Raw genomic sequence first — 20,991 nt, 5'->3', positions numbered from 1 at the left:
GTGTTCACTCATTTTTATTTGTAAGTAGCATTCCTCTGTAAGGATATATGGCGTTCCAATTTTACCACTGTGAATTAAGCCATGAACGTTTATGTTCTGATCTCTCTATAGGCACACTTGCATTTCTTCTGGGTATTTTGGTAGGTAAACAAATATGTTTAACATGAGAAACTGCCGGTTTTGCAGACTGGCTGCACCATTGTGTATCTTTACCAGCAGGGTATGTGAGTTCCAGTTGCTTCACATCTTCATCAACTCTTGCTACGGTCTCTTAAATCTGTGCCATTTTCGTCATTCTGGTGGGTGAACAGTGGTTTCTCATTGGGGTTTTGATTTGCATTTAATTTATTGGCCACTCACATATACCGTTTGTGAGTGACTGTACAAACGTCTTGCCCAGTTTTGATTGGATTTTCTGTTCTTAATGAGTTTCCTGAGTACGGCACACAGAATCTGAGATGGACCCCAACGAGCCTCCTGGTCTTCAGGAAGCTGCGTGAACCTCTCTCCTTGAGCAGGACCTGCACCCAGTGACTTGCTTCTAACCAACCGAGTGTAACAAGGTGATGGAACATAACCTCTCTGACTAAGCTTCTGTCTACATGAGACTGTGGCATGAAGTAAGCACCGCCGAGGCCCCGAGGCCCAGCAGGCTACAAGGAAGTGAACGGCACCACCAACGGCGGGGGGTTGCGAATGCGGCCTTCCCCGGCTGAGCCTTCAGACCAGACCCGTGTCCTGGCTGACGTCTCAATTGCCACTTTCTTGAAAGACCCCGGAGCAGAGGAGTCAGCTGAGTTGTGCCTGAACTTTGGCCACACAGAAAGTGTGAGATGACAGACACATGGTTTCAGCCACCAACTTCGAGGCCATTTGTTACACAGCTGTAGATGGTACAAAGGAGTTTTGAACAATATACTTAGGATGCAAGTCCTGTGTCAGATACATGGACTGCGAGTCTTTTCCGCTCACGTCTTGTCCTTTCATATTCTTGTGTCTTTCAAAGAGCAGAAGTTTTTGATTTTCAGAAGATCCAGTTTATCCTTTTACAACGCAAGCTTTTTTGTGTTCTAAGAAATCTTTGCCTTCTCTATTCTCCCCGTCCCTGCAAGGTTGGGAGGATTTCCTTCTAGAAGGTTTACATCTTGACTCTCACAATTAGGTTTATGATCCACTTCATTATGATGAGTGGTAAGGGTTGAGGCTCCTTCTCCCCATATTGAAAAGCAGATGTTTTACACTGCTTGTTGAAAAGACTTTCCTTTCCCCACTGAACTGCCTTGGCACCTGTATCTAAAATCAACCGACAGTCTATTTCTGGACTCTTCTCTGCTCATATATCTGCATCGATATGGTCTGTCATCAAGATCACACTGTGTTCGTTTCTGTAGCTCTACACCCAGCCTTGAAACCAGGCAGCAAACACACGCCAACTCTGTTCTGCATTAAAAAAATTGCTTCGAATCCTCTAAGTCTTTTATGTTTCCATATACATTTTAGAATTTTTTTAAAAAAATATGTGATTTTAACTGGGATTGCACTTGATCTATAGATCAAGTTGGGAAGAAATGAACACAATATTAATCTTCCAATTCATGATGATGGTATGTGTTTCCACTAGGCTTATTATCTCTCAGCAATCTTTTGTAGTTTTCAGTGTAGAAGTCTTATGTATCTTTTGCTAAATTTATTCTTTGAAATCCATGCATAGTTTTTTCATAAAATGAATCTTCTACATTTATATAAAAACATTTTTGCACCAAAATAAACTTATATTTTTAGTTCATTTTCCATGAACTTTTTGAAGTCCCTTCATAATACCTATACTTATGTGTTTTAAATATTATAAGTAAACTGATTCTTATCTAAATATGACATTGTTTACCTGTTCTGATTCAGATGCATCATATATACTATGTATTATATATTATAAACAACACATATGTACATATATGAAAATATGTTTACTACTTTAGGCTTAACTGCATGGTTTAATTAGCAACGCCTACCCCTCTGTGTGTGCCGACTACACGAGGTTGTAGTGGATACTGTTGGTTGCCTACTTGGCACCCAGGATCTTTCCTCTATCATCCTTCCCAGTTCAATGGGAATTTTGTGGTGGTTTGCAACTTTTCCTTACATGAGTTATGATGTCAATCTCACCCACGCTATCTTGGACTAAGGGGGAGGACTCATGGCTGGAGAGCACCAGCTCCCAGGTGGATGTATACATGTCCCCACCATCTCCAATTCTTGCCAAGGCAAACGTGTGGCCCTAACTGCTACTGAGATGAAGTCTCTGTTGAGCAAGAACAAACTTGGGTCCTCGGTGACATCATTGACAGATTGACATCACTGACAGATAGTAACTGTACATCATTATGGGGTGCAGGGTACATGTACACAGTGTGCATTGATCAACTCAGGATACAGGTTGATTTTCTGTTGCTTTGCAGCCACAAACATCTTAGGTGACATATGAGTGTTATATAAGACATGGGCCCTGCCCTCAGGAGGTTTAACTCTAGTTGGATGAAGGTTGTAATCTATTCACAGTATCCAGACTTCTGCATGTTAACACTGCAACAAAACAAACAAACAAAAAAACCCAAACCACCAAGAGCTTAAATTTTTAGAAAAAAACTACAGCAATTGCATACACAGATGGCTAAGGAATACTTGAGTGGAAGGCTTTACAAAGAGATACATTGAGGCAGATTATGGAGGAAGATTATGGAGGAAGCCAGGAAAGGAGGCATTCGGGTGGTGGCTGAAGAGCCCTGAAGCTACGGATGCTGTGTTGTCTGAGAGAGGAATGTTTTTGTAGACAGAGTAGTCGAGATCACTGGAGCTAAAAGAATGGAATTAGACGTGAGAGTAAATATCCTCAAATTACTTATGCACCAAAAAGATTTTAGTATGTGCGCAAAGGGGAGGGGGCTGGGTGTGGGAGAACCTGGAATCAGCGAGGACACCCTTACAATGAGGGTCAAAGCTGGGCTCGCAAATCCCAGAGGTATGGCCGAGGGCACGCGTGCAACTTAGTGATTAAGAAGTAGAAACAAGACTGGGAATATTGGGAAAGTGATTGAATGGGCTTGTCTGAGGTAAGGAGAAGAAGAAATGCTGTGATAAATGATAAATCTGTTCATTTCCGATATTAGCTGGCTGTTCTGGAAGGGCCTTTCGGTCTATAATTAGAGTCACTGAGAGTGTTGGGGGGAAACGGGAGTGGGTGGTGTGGATCCTGTTGCCCAAGAATGACAGGGCCCTTGATTCATCGCTGTGCTTCTCAATCTCCAGGCAGGTGCCACCTTTATCATACCTCTATCCACTATTTAAATTGACCTGAAAACACAAACTAGGCTTATTTTAAGCAACAAGTCCACAAACCATAGGTTCTGAGGTTCACGAAAATGCAGCTGTTAAAACTGTTCATCCTCATATCACCTGAAATCATCTCATGCTACAGTGGCTGTCACCCTTGGCTTTGGGAAAACTGGAGTGGGAGAACAAGAGGAGTCCCTGGGAAGGACCAGACACTGCCCGCCCCTCCCCCACTCCCTGGGCTCATGTTCACAAAGTGGGGGGGGGGAGACTATTTCACTGAGGAGACGGTGTCCCCTGATTGAATCCATAAGAGAAATCTCGAGGATGAAGGAGACACTGGACTTAGCAAGAAGTGGTCCCCTAAGCACGTTTATGCTCATTGGAATAGGAGAACTTGGGCTGTAAGAAATGAAAGTCCAAACCAGTGCTCTTGGGACTGTAAACTATGACTCATTCGCAGACCATGAGAGCAATTTAACGAGCTAACTGCTATAAAATAATAATTTATTTATTTTAAACTAAAACAGAATGGGAATGGCATTTTGCATGGCAGGTTGTTAAGGGTAAAGCTTGTTTTTAAAAACTTGTCTTAAACAATTATATATCTATATATAAATTATATATATATAAATAGTGGACCAAGTGTTTTTCTCTTTAATATCACAGACCAGATAATGAAGAATTAGAGTGTAAACCTTCATTCACCTCTTGGTTGAAAAGTTTCATCATGTGTACAAGATATGAGATACAGAACGTGTTCAGTTTGTCACTAAAGCAATCAAGTTTCCTCTCTCTAGAAGGAAAAGTAGCCAGTGTCTCTAAGGACTACTTTAGGTCTGAAGGGAAGAATGATTTAAACCCATTCTATTTTAAGTTGCAAGAAATACAGGGAAGAACGATCCTGTACCGACTCCCTGTCGTGTTGGCTGATGCTTTTTAAAGGCACACAGACATTAATTCTACATTCTCGGGTGAAATGTGCACGCACGCGCACACACACAGAGCAGGGGCAAAGAATAATGAGTACTTGGTCGTCTTTTTTTCTTTCAAGCAGCAAACATTCAAGGAAGAATGGTAATGGGTTTATTACTTTTCTGCTGAGAAGTGGATAGTTAAGGAAATGTTACCTGGGGCAGATGGTTTGCGTGTTAGGATTGGGAGCAGAGCAGGGGAAGTGGGGATGGTCACAAATCCTACCCGACTCAGCAGTCGCTGTGGCTGTGTGTTCCTCAACAGCTGTGGATGACAGTGACGCCTTAGAGCAGAGGTGGCTGCCTGTGCACTGTACGAGTGGTTCTCAGTGGCCACAGGCCCCCCTGGGGGTCCCTGCATGGTGCAGACTCTTCATAGTAACCATTGGCTTTGCTTTTGCTCTGCCAATGTCAACAAGGGGGAAAACTCCAGCACCTTGCTTTGTGTCAAGGCAGTTTCCGGAGGGAAAAAACCCTCTGTCACTTAATGTCACCGAGTGACACCATAAAATTTATCCATTTTTATTAAAACTTGATCCTTGAGGCTATTTTTTTTATTTGACAGGTAGAGTTAGACAGTGAGAGAGAAAGAGAGAGAGAAAGGTCTTCCTTCTGTTGGTTCACTCCCCAAATGGCCCTACAGCTGGAGCTATGCTGATCTGAAGCCAGGAGCCAGGTGCTTCTCCTGGTCTCCCACGCGGGTGCAGGGCCCAAGCACTTGGGCCATCCTCCACTGCACTCCCGGGCCACAGCAGAGAGCTGGCCTGGAAGAGGGGCAACCAGGACTAGAACCTGTGCCCACATGGGATGCCGGAGCCACAGGCGGAGGATTAACCAAGTGAGCCACGGCGCTGGCCCTGAGGCTATGTCTTTTTAATTTTCTGTGTCATGAAACAAGTACATAACACATTTCTGCTGCATACCAAACATGATGGTAACCCTGAAGAAAACACGCATGCAACTCAACTGCTTTTTAAATGAAACTCGGAGAAACTGGGATCATTTGGATTTGGGGTATTTCGTAGATGTTTTTTCCCAAAATGAACAAACTGAATCCATCACTTCAAGGAAAACAACTGACATATCTGTTGTCTATGATAAAATATGAGCTTTCAAGCAAAAATTAGAATTTTGGAAAACTTGTATCTAACATGATGAGCTTGACAATTTCCCAACACTTTAAGACTTCTCTGGGGAGATCGGTGGCGTTATTAGTGAGTGTTCTGGGGTATTATGTAATGAAATGTGTCAGTGTTTGGAAGCTCTGCATAAGGCCAAGCTCCAATATTTTCCCAATGTCCAATGCTTGGTATTACAAAATCAGGTCCATTTAAAGTGCAAGAGACACTGATGGGGTTCAACGTGGTAGACTGTATGAACCAGACCGTGAAAAGTTCATCGATGTGGTTTCATAGTCCACATTGCAGCTGGCCTTGGAAACTACCCTCTTGTCATCCCGGTCCATCCATGTTGCCACAGATGGCATTATGGTAAGTGAGACAAGCCAGGTACAAAAAGACAAACGCTGCACAATCTCACTTACACACAGAACCATACAAAGTCAGACTCACAGAAGCCGCGTGGAATGGGGTCACCAGAGGCTGGGGACAGACGGAGAAAGGAAGATGTTGATCCCAGGTGCAAAGTTAGACAGAAGGAGTATACTCTAGTGAGTGACCTAGTGACTACAGTTGATAATAACACATGTGTGTCCCAAACTTGCAAAGAGTAGACTTTAAATATTCTCACTAAGGGTCTCCCACATGGATGCAGGGGCCCAAGCACTTGGGCCATCTTCTGCTGCTTTCCCAGGCCATAGCAGAGAGCTGGATTGGAAGTGAAGCAGCTGGGACTTGAACCAGCGCCCATATGGGATGCCGGCGCTGTGGGTGGAGGTTTAACCTACTATGCCATAACGCCAGCCATGGATATTATGTTAATTAGCTTGATTTAAACATTCCATAAGGGGCAGGCAGTTTGCTCTTGCGATGAATATGTCAGTTGAGACACCTGCATCCCAGTCCCCCACTGCAGTGCCTGGGTTTGAGTGCTGGCCTTGTCCTTGATTCCAGCTTCCCGCTAAGGCTCACCCTGGGAAGCAGCAGGTGACAGCTCCGGCACTGGGGGCCCTGCCACACCCACATCAGAGCCCTGGGTTGAGTTCCGAGCTCCCAGTTTCACCTGCTATTGTGGGCATTTGGAGTAGTGAGCCAGTAGATGGGGGCTCTCTTGCTCTATCACTCTCAACTTAAGAAAATAAAAAATAAACTTTCTACAATACTTTACATTTACCATAACATCACCCTGTACTCCATAAATATACGCAATCATTTGTTTTTAAAAAATCCTACCACTTGTCAAGATTATCCAGGAATACCTGAAAAGGTTAGTAAAAATACTCCTTCCTCTTCCAGTGATCCAGCTGTGTGGGGCTGGAGCTTCCATGTGCACATAAGCCCAAAAACACACTGAAAGAGTTTGAATGCAGAAGCAGACACAAGAATCTCACTATGTTCTTTTAACCCAGACATTAAGAAGATTTGCAACAGCTTTTCCCCCCGTAGCACTGCTGGGCCTGCAGGTCTGTGTCGAGCCGGTTTCTGCTCCATGGGACGGGGTTTGTTAAAGTTGTCAGGAACAAGGCCTGCGTTAAGAGATGCCAAGGGAAAATTTAGAAGACCATGAGAGGGTAAAACTGGTTACTGTGCTTGGAAATGCTTGGTGATCCAGGATAAAAATAAGCACAACACACCCAAACCCAGGATGACAGTTCGTGTAACTGGCAGAGATGTCATCTGTCGGATTGCTGATGCCCACGTAGAAGGGGATATGATGGTCTGCACGGCGTATGCACAAGAACGAGGAGGCTGGCCTGACAGGGGATGCTGCAGCAGCTGCAGGCTTTGCAGGAGGTTTGGCGTGGACAAGATCTGCGAGGGCCGAGTGAAGGTGACTGCGATGACTACAATGTGGAAAGCACTGATGGTCAGCCTGGTGCCTTCAGCTGCTGGCCTGGCCAGGTCTACTACTGGCCATAAAGTGTGTGGAACCCTGAAGGGAGCTGTGGATGGAGGCTTGTCCACCCCTCACAGCACCAAATGACTCCCTGGTTCTGATTCTGAAAGCAAGGAGTTCCCTGCCGAGCACATCACGGGGCAGGACGCTGCAGATTCTGTGTGTGAGCTCATGGAACAGGATGAGGGTGCTTACGAGAAGCGGTTCTCTCAGTACATGAAGAACAAGCTGACTCCGCATGATGGAGGAGATGTGAAGAGAGCGCACATGGCTAGAGCAGAGAATCTGGCGTATGAGGAGAAGCCCAAGAGAGAAGTCAAAAAGAAGAGGTGGAGCCATCCCAAACTGTCCCTTGCCCAGGCGAGAGATCGGGTAGCCCCAAAGAAAGCGAGCTTCCTCAGAGCTCGGGAGCAGGCAGCTGCAAGCTAAACCAGACAATTTTCTATGAAAAAAATTTTTGATAAAGACAATAAACTTACTGCCAAGCCAAAAAAAAAAAAAAACCCACCATATTGGCAGTAATGTAAACCAATGCTACTCTTCTACTCTATTTTTTGGAAAAAGTTATTTTTATAAGATATATTTATGATAATACAGATGTAATGAGTTTATTGGTAATCTTTTTAGATAAATTAATAAATACTTACAATGTTTCAGCTTTAACTTCCAATGCAGTAAATATCAAAAGATGGGACTCGGGCCGGCGCCGCGGCTCACTAGGCTAATCCTCCGCCTAGCGGCGCCGGCACACCGGGTTCTAGTCCCGGTTGGGGCGCCGGATTCTGTCCCGGTTGCCCCTCTTCCAGGCCAGCTGTCTGCTGTGGCCAGGGAGTGCAGTGGAGGATGGCCCAGGTGCTTGGGCCCTGCACCCCATGGGAGACCAGGAAAAGCACCTGGCTCCTGGCTCCTGGCTCCTGCCATCGGATCAGCGCGGTGCGCCGGCCGCAGCGCGCCAGCCGCGGCGGCCATTGGAGGGTGAACCAACGGCAAAGGAAGACCTTTCTCTCTGTCTCTCTCTCTCACTGTCCACTCTGCCTGTCAAAAAAAAAAAAAAAAAAAAAAAAAGATGGGACTCATACCAATAAAAGCCCTTTGGGTCTCAATAATCATGAATATAACTGGATTCTGAGACCAACCAGTTTGAGAATAGCTGAATTGCACAGTAAAGTAATCTAAGGCTCAGAAATAGTACATTCAGTAATGAAAGCTAAAGGAAATATCCCTTTATCCCCTTTCTCTGGATTTTATGCCCTTAGATATTAGCTGCTTGCATTTTATTGAAAAACTCATGTTTTAAAAATGATTTTTAAAAATTTATTTTCATCTACCCAAAAAGCAAAGTATGAGAGAGACAGATGTATCTTTCATCTGCTGGTTCACTCCCCCAAATGCCTGCAACAGCCATGGCTGGGCCAGGCAAGGCCAAAGCCAGGAGCCAGGAAATCCATCCCATGTGGGTGGCAGGGACCCAAGGACTTGAGCAATCATCCTCTGCCTCCCAAGGATGAGCTTTGGCAGGAAGCTGGACCAGAAGCGGAGTATCTGGGCCCTCCAATAGGGATGCAGCAGCCCAACCTCCTATGCTACAACACCCGTCCCCTAAAACTCTTCTATAATTAAAAAAGAAAACCGTAATCAACATCTAAATTTATATGAGTTTTTGTAAACCATGAAGTCCTATTCCCTTTATTTCAGTCAAAACATAAGTAGTTTTGCAAGGTGAAAAAATTGCTCAGGAAATTTGCTTGTTAAAAAAATGACATTAATTTTTGCCTAAATGGGGCCAGCATTGTTGTGTAGCAGGTAAAGCTGCTGCCTGCAATGCCAGCATCACTTATGGGTGCCATTTTGCATCCGGGCTCCTCCCCTTCCTATCCAGTTCCCTGCTAACGGCCTGGGAAAAGCAACAGAAGATGGTTCAAGTCCTTGGGCCCCTGCACCCATGTGGGACACCTGGAAGGAGCTCTGGCTCCTGGCTTTGCCCTGGTCCAGCTCCGGCTGCTTTAGCCATTTGGAGAGTGAAGCAGCAGATGGAAAGTGAAGATCTCTCTCTCCCTGTCTCTCCCTCCCTGTTTGTAACTCTGACTTTCAGATAACTAAATACATCTTAAACAAACAAACAAAATCCTTTTCCCCTTACGTTTCTCAACACATACATTTCAAAGTGCAAGGCATTTTAAGCAATTCTAGTGTTGACTCATACAGCCTGAATCAGTTCGGAAACAGGATAGAAGCCATTCTTACAAAGTGAGTTCTGGATAAAGAACAGAACATGCATAATTGAGTTGCTCCCACCCACCTACAAGACAGCCCTGCACAACCTCAGGCTCCCAGGATCCTGGGCACGGTTAGGAAGACGCAGAAGGGCCGACAGGAGCGGCTGGGAAGTTCTTTCCTTCATCTCACAGACTTGGCACACTTCCCACAACAGTCTGTCACTTTGATCCTGCCATGCGTTTAATGACAGCAACTTGTCACCTGTCTATTTCTAAAAAGAAATGGAACCCTATTTACATGGATAAATGCCCTCATACATGATATAACTGTTCCTGTTTAAAAATTATCATTCTTATTTTAGGTCTTTTAAACTATGGTGTTTTCAAATCGAGAGTTTCTTGGCATTTTATGTAGACTCTAGAGTTCTCATCTGTTTGTGGACAAAAAAAAAAAAAAACAATCATTTTGACATGGTCACACAATGTCCATCAGCTGATAAAAGATACCTCAATCAGAGGCGGTGCCCCTCCCCCACGTAACTGTGTCTTCAAAGAACTAAGTTCTTAGGGCTGGTGTTGTGGCATAGCAGGTTAAGTTGCCACCTGCAATGCTAGCATCCCATATGGACAACAGCAGTTCAAGTCCTGGCTGCTCCAATTTTTTTTTAAAGATTTATTTATTTATTTGAAAGGTAGAGTTATAGAGAGGCAGAAGCAGAGAGAGAGAAAGAGAGGTCTTCCATCCACTGATTCACTGCCCAGATGGCTGCAACAGCTGGCGCTGCACCGATTCAAAGCCAGGAGCCAGGAGCTTCTTCTAGGTCTCCCACGCAGGTACAGGGGCCCAAGCACTTGGACCATCTTCTACTGCTTTCCCAGGCCATAGCAGAGAGCTGGATCGGAAGTGGAGCAGCCAGGACTTGAACTGGCGCCCATATGGGATGCCAGCACCACAGGCAGTGACTTTATCTGTTACACCACAGCGCTGGCCCTGTTCCACTTCTGGTTCAGCTCCCTGCTAATACACTGGGGAAAGTGACAGCAGATGGCCCAAGTACTTGAGACCCTGCACCCATATCAGAGACTTGGATGAAGCTCCTGGCTAAAGCCTGGCCCAGTTTCAACCATTTCAGCCATTTGGGGAGTGAACCAGCAGGCGGAAGATCTCTCCCTCTCTATGTAACTCTGCTATTCAAATAAATAAAATAATTTTTTAAAGAGGAAACACATCTTCAAGATGTTAAATGGGGAAAAGACTGTCCCTTAGCCCTCTGTGCCTTGCGTGCTGCAGCCTTCTCATCCAATAGATGCAATCACTCATCACGATTAGCTCTTCCCTTCTTTTCACGCATACCACTAACCAACACGCTTATCTGTTCTCAGCTCAGTCCCTTCTATTTCCTCCCTCTGCAGAAGGCCAAGCTCATCACTCTCGAAGGTACCCTGCCCCCATCCGTGCTCCCACTGTCCGTGTTTAGAGTTACGACTTCCTTTTGGTTGGGTCATTACCCCAGGTTTAGCATTATTATCACTGCCTGAGTCAAAAACCATATAACATTGGACTACAAATAACTTTCTACCTCAGTGCCTTCTGGAAGCTTCACTTTCCTTCTTTTTTTTATTAATTTATTTATTTGAAAGGCAGAGTTACTGAAAGGCAGAGGCAGAGAGAGAGAAAGAGAAAGGTCTTCCATCTGCTGGTTCACTCCCCAATTGGCCACAACGGCTAGAGTTGGGCCAATCTGAAGCCAGGAGCCAGGTGCTTCTTCCTGGTCTCCCATGCGGATGCAGGGGCCCAAGGATGTGGGCCATCTTCCACTGCTCTCCCAGGCTATAACAGAGAGCTGGATTGGAAGTGGAGCAGATGGGACTCGAACTGGCACCTACATGTGAAGCCAGCATCGCAGGTGGCAGCTTTACCTGCTACTCCACAGCGTCGGCCCCAAGGAGCTTCATTTTCTATGTGACTATCATGGAAGCACCCCCAAACTCTGCCAGGGCTGGCTGGCTCCTCTCAGTACTGTCAGACACATCTGGCAGCACGTGCCTTTGTCCTCCTGGTGACATCAGGGTCTCCAGGCTCCAGCGGCTCCAGCCCCTTTACCTGGTGGTCACACTGCTGCTTCTCTGCCTATCCGTCTGCCACGGCCCTCCGCCCCTCTTCCAACTCCTGGATCTTACTCTCCGTGTGTATCGTGGGGGACAGAACGCTCCAGGAAAGGTATTTGGGAGACCCTGCATGTCTGAGCACGGCTTTCAATTGTATGCCGTGCCAAATTATCAATTTGGAAATCACCTCCCTTCCGTTTTGAAAGTGTGGCCCCACTGCCTTCCAGCGTCTTCCTTCTGACCCCTGATCCACAGTCAACTTTTTGTTCCATCTCCCCGCTGGGAGCTTTTGGGAGTCATATTCTTTGGATCCCTGCTGTCTGAAATTCCATAATGCTGTGTCTTGGTGTGGGTCTTTCTCCTTTTCCGTTTCCTATACTTTCTGTTGTGTTTCAGTTTGTGCTGGGCCTCAATGGGAGATGATCTTGTTCTCCTTGGATTCTCCTGGTTTGCCTCCTTGTTCTTCCTCTCTGGATCCTGGTGTTTAGAGGCTGCATTTCCTGGACTGATCCTTTCTTTTTCTTTCTTTCTAATTGGTTTTTATCCTTGCCTCTTGGTTCTACTTTCTGAGCAACTGCTCAGCTTCATGTTCCAATGTACCTTAAGTATTAACATAGGTGTGTACCTGTTTTCACACCTTTTTAATTAAAATAAACTTATGTTTAGTTTTCTTAGAGAGAGAGAGAAAGAGAGAGAGAGAGAGAGAGGAGAGTCTGGACTTTCCATCAGCCAAGGTTGGGTCATGTTGAAGCCAGGAATAAGACTTAACCTGGCTCTCTCCCGTGGGTGGCAGCGATCCAAGTCCTTGGGCTGCCTCCTGCTGACTCCAGTGTGTGCACCTGCAGGCAGCTGGAACTGGGAGCAGAGCTGGGACTCCCAGACACTCTGATATGGGATGACAGTGACCCCAAATGTCTTAACCACTGCGTCAAACACCCATATCTGTTTTCATATTTTTAATTTCCAAGAATTTTTTATTTCAGAATAATCTTTTGTTTTTTTATAGCATCCTGCTCTTATTTCTAGCTGCACTAACTTTTACTCCCTGTATTCCTTCCTCAGTCACTTCTTTCCGATTGCTTTTGCTTGGATCTTTTATATCAGAGTTTTTCGTTGGCTGTATATTTGATAGGGACACTGTTAACAGCTGGGTCGAGACATCTGTATGGAAGGATGGAAGTTAGCTGGGTTTCCCTGTAGTGCAACCAAAGTGGCAAGCCAGGATTTTCAAAGAGAAATCCCACCCTTTTCTGCTTCAGTGGGTGGCTATGGGGGTAGCCCAGCTGCCCACATTCTGGGAGCCAAGTAGACGGTACAGGGGTTGGAGGGAGCCACTCACTAGTCTAGGACTATCTCCTCCCTCTTTCAGACAAATTCAGCCCTCTGCCTTCAGCGTGGCTGGCACCTCCAGGCCCCCTTTCGGTGGGGCCTGAGTTTTCCTGAGAGTAGTAACAATCAAATAGACGCAATCATCAAAGGAAGCCCTTAACTGCTGCAGTGTGGTCTTCATGAGGGCACAGGAAAACCAGCAAAGGGAGGATGATGCGGCCAGAGGCCTCGGGTGTGGCTGCAAATGCCCCCCGGAAGCTGCTGGAACCAAGGGGCTCCTGATCCAAGACCTTCGCCAACACTTTCTGTTGCTTTGGGGTCAAGCACTGTACCTTAGTCTTAGTCATTGGTTCTGCTTTATAACTCGCTTAAAAAGCAAGAGTACAACTTGAAAACTGAATTTTGGGGCCAGCGCTGTGGCATGGTGGGTAAAGCCACCACCTGTAGTGCTGACATCCTATGTGGATGCTGGTTTGAGTCCCAGCTTCTCCACTTCTGATCCAGCTCTCTGCTATGGCCTGAGAAAGCAGTAGAAGATGGCCCAAGTGCTTGGGCCCCTGCACCTGCATGGGAGACCCGGAGGAAGCTCCTGGCTCCTGACTTCAGATTAGTGTAGCTCCCGCCATAGCAGCCAACTGGGGAGTGAACCAGCAGGTGGAAGACTTTTCTCTCTCTCTGCCTCTCCTTCTCTCTCTGTGTAACTCTGACTTTCAAATAAATAAATAAATCTTAAAAAAAAAAAGAAAACTGAGTTTTGTGTAGCATTGTTCTGTACTGGTACTATATAGTATTATATAGTATCTACAGTTTGGAGAGTTTTTTTCTTAAACAATTACAACACCACCACCCCCCTTTTTTTTTTTTTTTGACAGGCAGAGTGGACAGTGAGAGAGAGAGACAGAGAGAAAGGTCTTCCTTTTTGCCGTTGGTTCACCCTCCAATGGCCGCCGCGGCCGGCGCGCTGTGGCCGGTGCACCGCGCTGATCCGATGGCAGGAGCCAGGAGCCAGGTGCTTTTCCTGGTCTCCCATGGGGTGCAGGGCCCAAGCACCTGGGCCATCCTCCACTGCACTCCCTGGCCACAGCAGAGAGCTGGCCTGGAAGAGGGGCAACCGGGACAGAATCCGGCGCCCCGACCGGGACTAGAACCCGGTGTGCCGGCGCCGCTAGGCGGAGGATTAGCTTAGTGAGCCGCGGCGCCGGCCCAACACCCCCCCCCCCTTTAAGATTTATTTATTTGAAAGGTAGAGTGACAGAAAAGGAGAAAGACAGACAGACAGACAGACAGAGAGAGGTCTTCCATTCACTGGTTCACTCCCCAAATGTCCACGACAGCCAGGGCTGGGCCAGGCTGAAACCAGGAGCCTGGACTCCATCTGGGTATTCCACATGAGTGCAGGGAGCCAAGCACTAGGACCATCTTCCACTGCTTTCCCAGGCACATTAGCAGGGAGCTGGATCAGAAGTGGAACACCTAGGACTCGAACTTGTACTCTGATATGGGATGGTGGCATCGTAGGCTGTGGCCTAACGTGCTGCCCCAAAATGCCAGCCCCATAACATTTTCTTGAAAAGCTTCACTATCCTCAGCCACTCAGGACCTTTCCCACCCCAACTATTCTCTAAAAAATCATCTACTTTTCAAAGAACAATGGTGCTGCTTTCCCACTGCTGGTGCAGGTGTTTCAACAACAGATGCTGAACGAGAGGCCAGAACAGAGATGACACAAACATCACTCAAACAGATGAAATGGGGCAGGTGTGTCACACTGGAGCTTTGAAAAACAGAACAAGCATTTAGAGTTAAAGGAGAGGAACTCACTTGGGTATCTGTAGTGTGAAAGAACAGACTTTGGCGCCTTATCATTTTTCTATCATTTTTTTTGTCCTACTCAGTCTGACATGGGAGAGAGTGCCAGAAATAGTCAAATGAGACAAAATAAAGGGGGAAAATAAAGGGTCAAAGAAGTTCAGTTCACTTTTTAAAAAAGAGATTTATTTATTTACGTGAAAGAGTGAGAGAGAGAGAAAGAGAGAGAGAGAGAGATCCTCCATCCACTGGTTCACTCCACAAATGAACACAATCGCCAGGGCTGGGCCAAGTTGAAGCCAGGAGCCAGGAGTTCTTCCAGGTCTCCCAGGTGGGTGCAGGGGCCCATGCACTTGGGCCAAGTTCCGCTCTTTCCCAGTTGCATTAGCAGAGAGCTGGATTAGTAGGAGAGCAACTTGAACTCGAACTGGTGCCTATATGGGAGGCATCATGGGTGCAGCCCAACCTGCTATGGCATAATACTGGCCCTTGAGTTCACTTTTGAAAATGAAATATTCCCAGATTTAACCCTAGGAGAGCTGTACAAATTACAGGTATTACATCAGGAAATACATAATATTTAAGAATAATCAATATAAAACATAATAAAAATTATATTTTACTTTTTCTACTTATTTGTTGTTTCCTTGAACATTCTTCAGAAAAGAACAGCAATAGTTGTAAACTCTTAAAGGACCCCAAGTCAGAGAGTGGCCAGCTCTGGCCAGCCTCACGGAGGATGCTGCAGGGCCTGCCTTTTCCCGAGTTCTTTGCAACAACCAGTCAGCTACCAGCTGATGCCCCCTAGGAATCTTCTCAGTCATTATTCACTCGCTGCGGCTCAGCCTGGCACCCGCCCGCGGGACCGCGGCCGTTCCAAGCAGCTCTAGAGACAAAGTGTGGGGAGCAAACCGGACTGGACTGAGTTACTGGAATTAAAACTTATTCTATGCATCTGCTCTCCCACAATATGGCGCTGGGAGAGAAGTAAACAGCTCCCGCACAGCTGCCTCCAGTTCAACCAATAAACTGTAGGACTTGCTCCTGATTGGAGGAGAGCAGCGTACTCGGCGTGTGGGCAGCCGAGTTGGGATTGGCGGAGGAGGACTATAAAGGAGGAGAGAGACGGCATGCACCAGGAACATCTAAGGGGAACATCTAGCTGAAGGAACACCTGTGCAGCCCCCAGAGAGCCGGCCGGCGGTGTGCCGCTCCCCTGCGGAAGTGGGGAATGTGGCCAGGGGGAACTGCCCTTCCACGGAGGTGGAAGGGATAGTAGCCAACCTGGGAAGAACCAGCAGCAAACCCGGGGAGGGCCGAACAGACAGAAAGAACAGCGCAGGGTCCTGTGTCGTTCCTCCACGAAGAGGGGGAGCGACATAATGGTGCCGTGACTCGGATATGAAGCCTAGGCAGGGCTTTGTGTCGTTCCTCCATGAAGAGGGGGAGCGACAACAAAGCCCGCTGCGGCTCTGCAGTTTGGCAGCCTCTCTTGGACTTGCTTTTCTCTCTGAGGCACAGATTAGCAAGGGTAGACTGCAGATTCTAACAGGCCACGTTTGGGCTTAATCCTGGCTTGGGCAAAGGATTACACTCCACGACTGCCTATGTCATTTGCCTGGCCCAGAGCAGAAATGAAAATGAGGGGTCCCTTGTTCAACAATTAAGAATTTCAAGATGTTGATAGCAGAATACTTAAACCGAGAGCAGAGCTGTTCTATGTGCTAGACCCTGGGTGTCTGCATGGCCCACTCATCCATGAAGCTGTGCATGTCTCAGTTTCACCAGCTGTAAAATGGGGATAACAGTGCCTACTTCATAGAATTGTAAAGAATATGTGAGTTAATCACCTGTAAAGCACTTACGACAGTGCCAGCCCCTAGAAAGTGCTCGAGAAATTATTATCGCATCCAAAGACCCTATATCTTCAGTCAGACCACTGAAAACATTCTATCTAAATCTGGTAAATGTCCATTGACTATTTTTTTTAATATTGTAATAGTCAAACAGACAAACCTAACTTTATAAATTTGATTAAAAATTAAATGGCCAATGATGATGTACTCTTCTCCCCCCCCCCCCCAAGAAACCTTTTATTTAATGAGTACAAATTTCTTAAGTACAACTTTAGGAATACAGTGATTCTTCCCACCATACCTGCCCTCCCACCCCCACTCCCACCCTATCTCCTCCTCTCTCTCCCATTCCCAGTCCCATTCTCCATTAAGATTCATTATATATCCAGGAGACCAACTCTATGCTAATTAAAGATTTCAACAATTTGCACACACACGCACATACAAGAAAAAAAAAAAACGGTTTGAGAACTAGTTTTACAGTTAACTCTCACAATACAGCTCACTGCATGGGAAGTAAGTGCACAGTGACTGCTGTTGTTAATTTAACAATTAACACTCTGATGTATGACGCCAGTGACCACCTGAGGCTCCTGACACGAGCTGCCTAGGCTATGGAAGCCTTCTGAGTCCATAAATTCCGTCAGAATTTAGAAAAGGCCATAAGCAAAGTGGAGGTTCTCTCCTCACTTCAGAGAAAAGTACAAGATGATATACTCTTTTACAGATACATTTATTTTTTATTTGAGAGACAGAGAAGCAGAGAGAGACAGACAGACAGACCTCCTATCCACTGGTTCACTCCACAATTGCCTGTGCCAGTGGGGCCTGGCCCAGGGCTGGAGCTGGGAGACAGAGACTCAACCGACACCTTCCATGTGGGTGATAGGAGACCAATTCTCTGAGCCATCACTGCTGCCTCTCAGTCTGCGTTAGCAAGAGGCTGAGGGCGAGAGCAGGAGGTAGGAATCACAGCCAAGCACTCCGATATGGAATGCCAGCATCTTCAACGGCATCTTCCTACCGGGCTAAACGCTTGCCCTTGCTGAGGTAATTTTAAGATTTGGCATGCTTATCAGTAAATACATTTTCTTAACTGCAAACTGAGTCTAATTTTGTTAAGCCAGAAATCTTGGTAGTTTATTGTTGTAGCTTAGTTTAAAAAACTATAAGTATAATCATTGTTTATCATGGTCATAGAGAAATGTAAGTGTGCCATCTGATGAATCAAGAAAAACTGGAAATAACTAAAAAACTAAAAAGGGTGACAATACAAGATATGCCTCCTGCTAATGAAGGAAACCACAGCTTATTTCAAATGCAAGTGTCTTAGGTTCAACAACAGGACGGGTCTTCTGATCGTTCAAGGGAAACACATGTGATGAAAAAACCACGCAAGGTTTCTTCAAAGATTTTTTGCACTAAAATCAACTTAACCTTTAACCCCATCTTTCACAAACTTAATTTTTTTATTTATTTGAGAGGCAGAGGGAGAAAGAGAGAGAGAGAGAGAGAGAGAGAGAGAGAGAGAACCCCACCTGCTGGGTTCATTACCCAAATGTAGGGAGCCAGGAACTCAATCCAGGTCTCCCATGTAGGAGGCAGGGACCCACGTACCTGAGCCATCACCTGCTGCCTCCCAGGGTGTGCATTAGCAGGGAGCTGGAATCAGGAGCAGAGCTGGGGCTTGAACTCAGACAATCTGTTATGGGACATACTCAAACCCAAGCTCTTGGATATGGGATGTGGACAGCAGATATCACATTGACATCTTTTCAAAAATTTTTGTTTGTTTTTATTTTGTTTGAAAGGTGGGGGGAGGAGAAGAATTGAGGGAGAGATTGAGGGGGGGGGGAGAGAGAGAGAGAGTCTTTCATCAGCTGGTTTACTCTCTAAATTTAAGAGTCAGGGCTCGATCAGGCCGAAGCCAGGACCACAGAACTCCATTAGGGTCTTCCAGATGGGTGTCAGGGACCCAAACGCCTGAGCCATTACTTGCTGCTTTTCAGGGTGTGGAAATGGAGTAGCTGGAACCTGAACCAGGCACTCTAAATGGGATATGGGGAATGGCTGCCCCATCTGTGAACTTTATGAAGTTCCCTCATGTATTTAGCTAAGTAAACATCTTTGAAGGGTTGGATCCATTCATTAGGACCTAGGTAAAGTGATGCCAATATCTTGGTAGGCATACGAGAAAAGACTTTAACAAGTTCATGGAAAAAGGAAATTAAACAAGTTTATTTTGCAAAATAATGGTGAAATCCATGCACAGTTTTTTTTCCATAATGCACGTTTCCCATGAATGTTTTGAAGATCTCTTGTAAATGAAGTCAAAATTTGTCTTTTGATATTATTTCCTGATTTACAAATGAAAGATGAGTTGATTGTACTGGTTCAGTAGTTTGATTCAAGTAATATCAGGAAATTCCAAACCAAGCAGGGTACTCATTCAGCTGTTACTGATTTTAATTAAGATCTCAAAGAATATGCTGAAAGTCACAAAGCCTGCTACCAAAGTGTAGTAAAACAAAGAAAAACAAACAGTGCTAATGGGAATACGGTGAACGCATTCTGACCTTAAAGCTCAGGCCTCTCCTCACTCTCAATACCAGCTGTGCCACACACTAGCCAGACGCCTGGTCTGTAACCCAGACTCAGCCTCGTGCCGGCGGTGCTGTGTGACTGGAACGGTTCTCGGCTCGGGCTCGATGCCAAGAACGCTGCTCTTGGTTTGAGCGATGTCCTCTGGTAAAGTGAGAAGAACCTGCGTTTCAGAGGTAAGTCTCTCTCTCTCTCTCTCTCTCTCTTTTTTTTTTTTTTGCCAGGCAGTTAGACAGTGAGAGGGAGAGAGACAGAGAGAAAGGTCTTCCTTCCGTTGGCTCATCCCCAAAATGGCCACTACGGCCGGTGCGCTGTGCTGATCCGAAGCCAGGAGCCAGGTGCTTCCTCCTGGTCTCCCATGTGGGTGCAGGGCCCAAGCACTTGGGCCATCCTCCACTGCACTCCCGGGCCACAGCAGAGAGCTGGACTGGAAGTGGAGCAGCCGGGACCAGAACCAGTGCCCGGACCGGGACTAGAACCCGGGATGCCGGCGCCGCAGGTGGAGGATTAGCCTATTGAGCCACGGCACCGGCCAGGTAAGCCTCCATGTGCAGAGTGTCTCTGGCGTTGACCAGTCACACATCTCAAGCATTTATTTTTCTAGGCCTGGCTTCTTGACCTTGCAGGGAAGGTATGAGAAGGCACGGAAGCAGTGCAGGCCTGGTTCACAGAGGGCATCAACAAGGAAGTGTGACTCAGTGTTCCTAGTGTCATAATCTAGAAACCACGCAGAAGACGCCAACCGTGCTGGGCTTCGAGGGCTGGGTGCCAAAGCACCTGCATTGGCTTTAAAAACCAAACATGCCAAAAGGCATTTGCTTTTGTTTATAAAGGAAGAAGAATAAACAACATTATACCCAAACAATGGTGGAAAAATTTCTCCCACAGATTCCAGAGCCCCTCTCAATTGCTCAATGCATCGTCCACGTCTGCTGAAGATTATTTTAAGATTTAAGATGACATTTTCATACATTATCTGCTACCAAAATGTGCCTTATCGAACTCAGTATCAGGCTGAGGACTGAAGCAGAGGCATACAAAATAGGATTATTTCTAAGACATTCATGAGGAACATGTTATAAGGTGATTACAAACTACGGCGGCCACTATCACTACACATCTAGAACGGCATGTTACGAGCATTCCATCAAGTTATTGTATGCCAGCCCCGGGAACCAGGGGCCACTCTGTGTTACTGGACTCTTGCCCATTTGTAGTAAAGGAGTGGGCTGGCAGTGAGGCACATCTTGTCTTTACTGATCTGAGTCAGTTCAGAAGTTTTCAAAAAATTATTTTTAAAAATTTATTTATTTGCAAGACAGAGTTGGAGAGAGAGAGAGAGAGAGAGAGAGAATGAATTGATCTTCCATCTACTGGTTCACTCTGCAAATAGCCACAAGAGCCAGGGGCGGCCTGGGCAAAGCCAGGGGCCGGGAACTGCATCCTGGTCTCTCACTGGGTGGCAGAGGCCCAAGTACCCGGAGCACCTTCCACTGCCTCCCCAGATGCCAGATGCATTAGCAGGAAGCTGAGTCTAAGCAGAGCTGTCGGGACTTGAACCAATACCCTGATACGGGATCCCAGCGTGGTAAGGTGGCTTAGCCCACTGCACCACAATAATGTCCCCTAGTTCAGAATCGAATGCAATGAGACTGGAGGAGGAAGGAATGAAACATGACTGATGGTCGTCATGCAATTTTTGGTGCCATATTCAGTGGCAAGAAGATCCAGTAGGGAGAGAATTTGGTGACTGCG

At 46.2% G+C, this 20,991-nt stretch overlaps 1 protein-coding gene and 1 pseudogene across 11 annotated transcripts in view; one reads left to right on the top strand and one right to left on the bottom strand.

Moving 5' to 3' along the window:
* The window catches only part of PRKAG2 (protein kinase AMP-activated non-catalytic subunit gamma 2), a 311,916-nt gene that overhangs the window by 75,859 nt on the left and 215,066 nt on the right, over positions 1–20,991 (bottom strand). The gene's annotated exons all lie outside the window — the stretch shown is intronic.
* Positions 5,769–7,745, top strand: LOC138850279 (large ribosomal subunit protein uL18-like; annotated as a pseudogene).

This window comes from Oryctolagus cuniculus, chromosome 7 (genome assembly GCF_964237555.1).
Source record: "Oryctolagus cuniculus chromosome 7, mOryCun1.1, whole genome shotgun sequence".
In the NCBI taxonomy this organism is placed as follows: Eukaryota; Metazoa; Chordata; class Mammalia; order Lagomorpha; family Leporidae; genus Oryctolagus; species Oryctolagus cuniculus.
The sequence above is the reverse complement of the archived record's forward strand: the minus strand, read 5'-3'. Positions and strand labels throughout refer to the sequence as shown.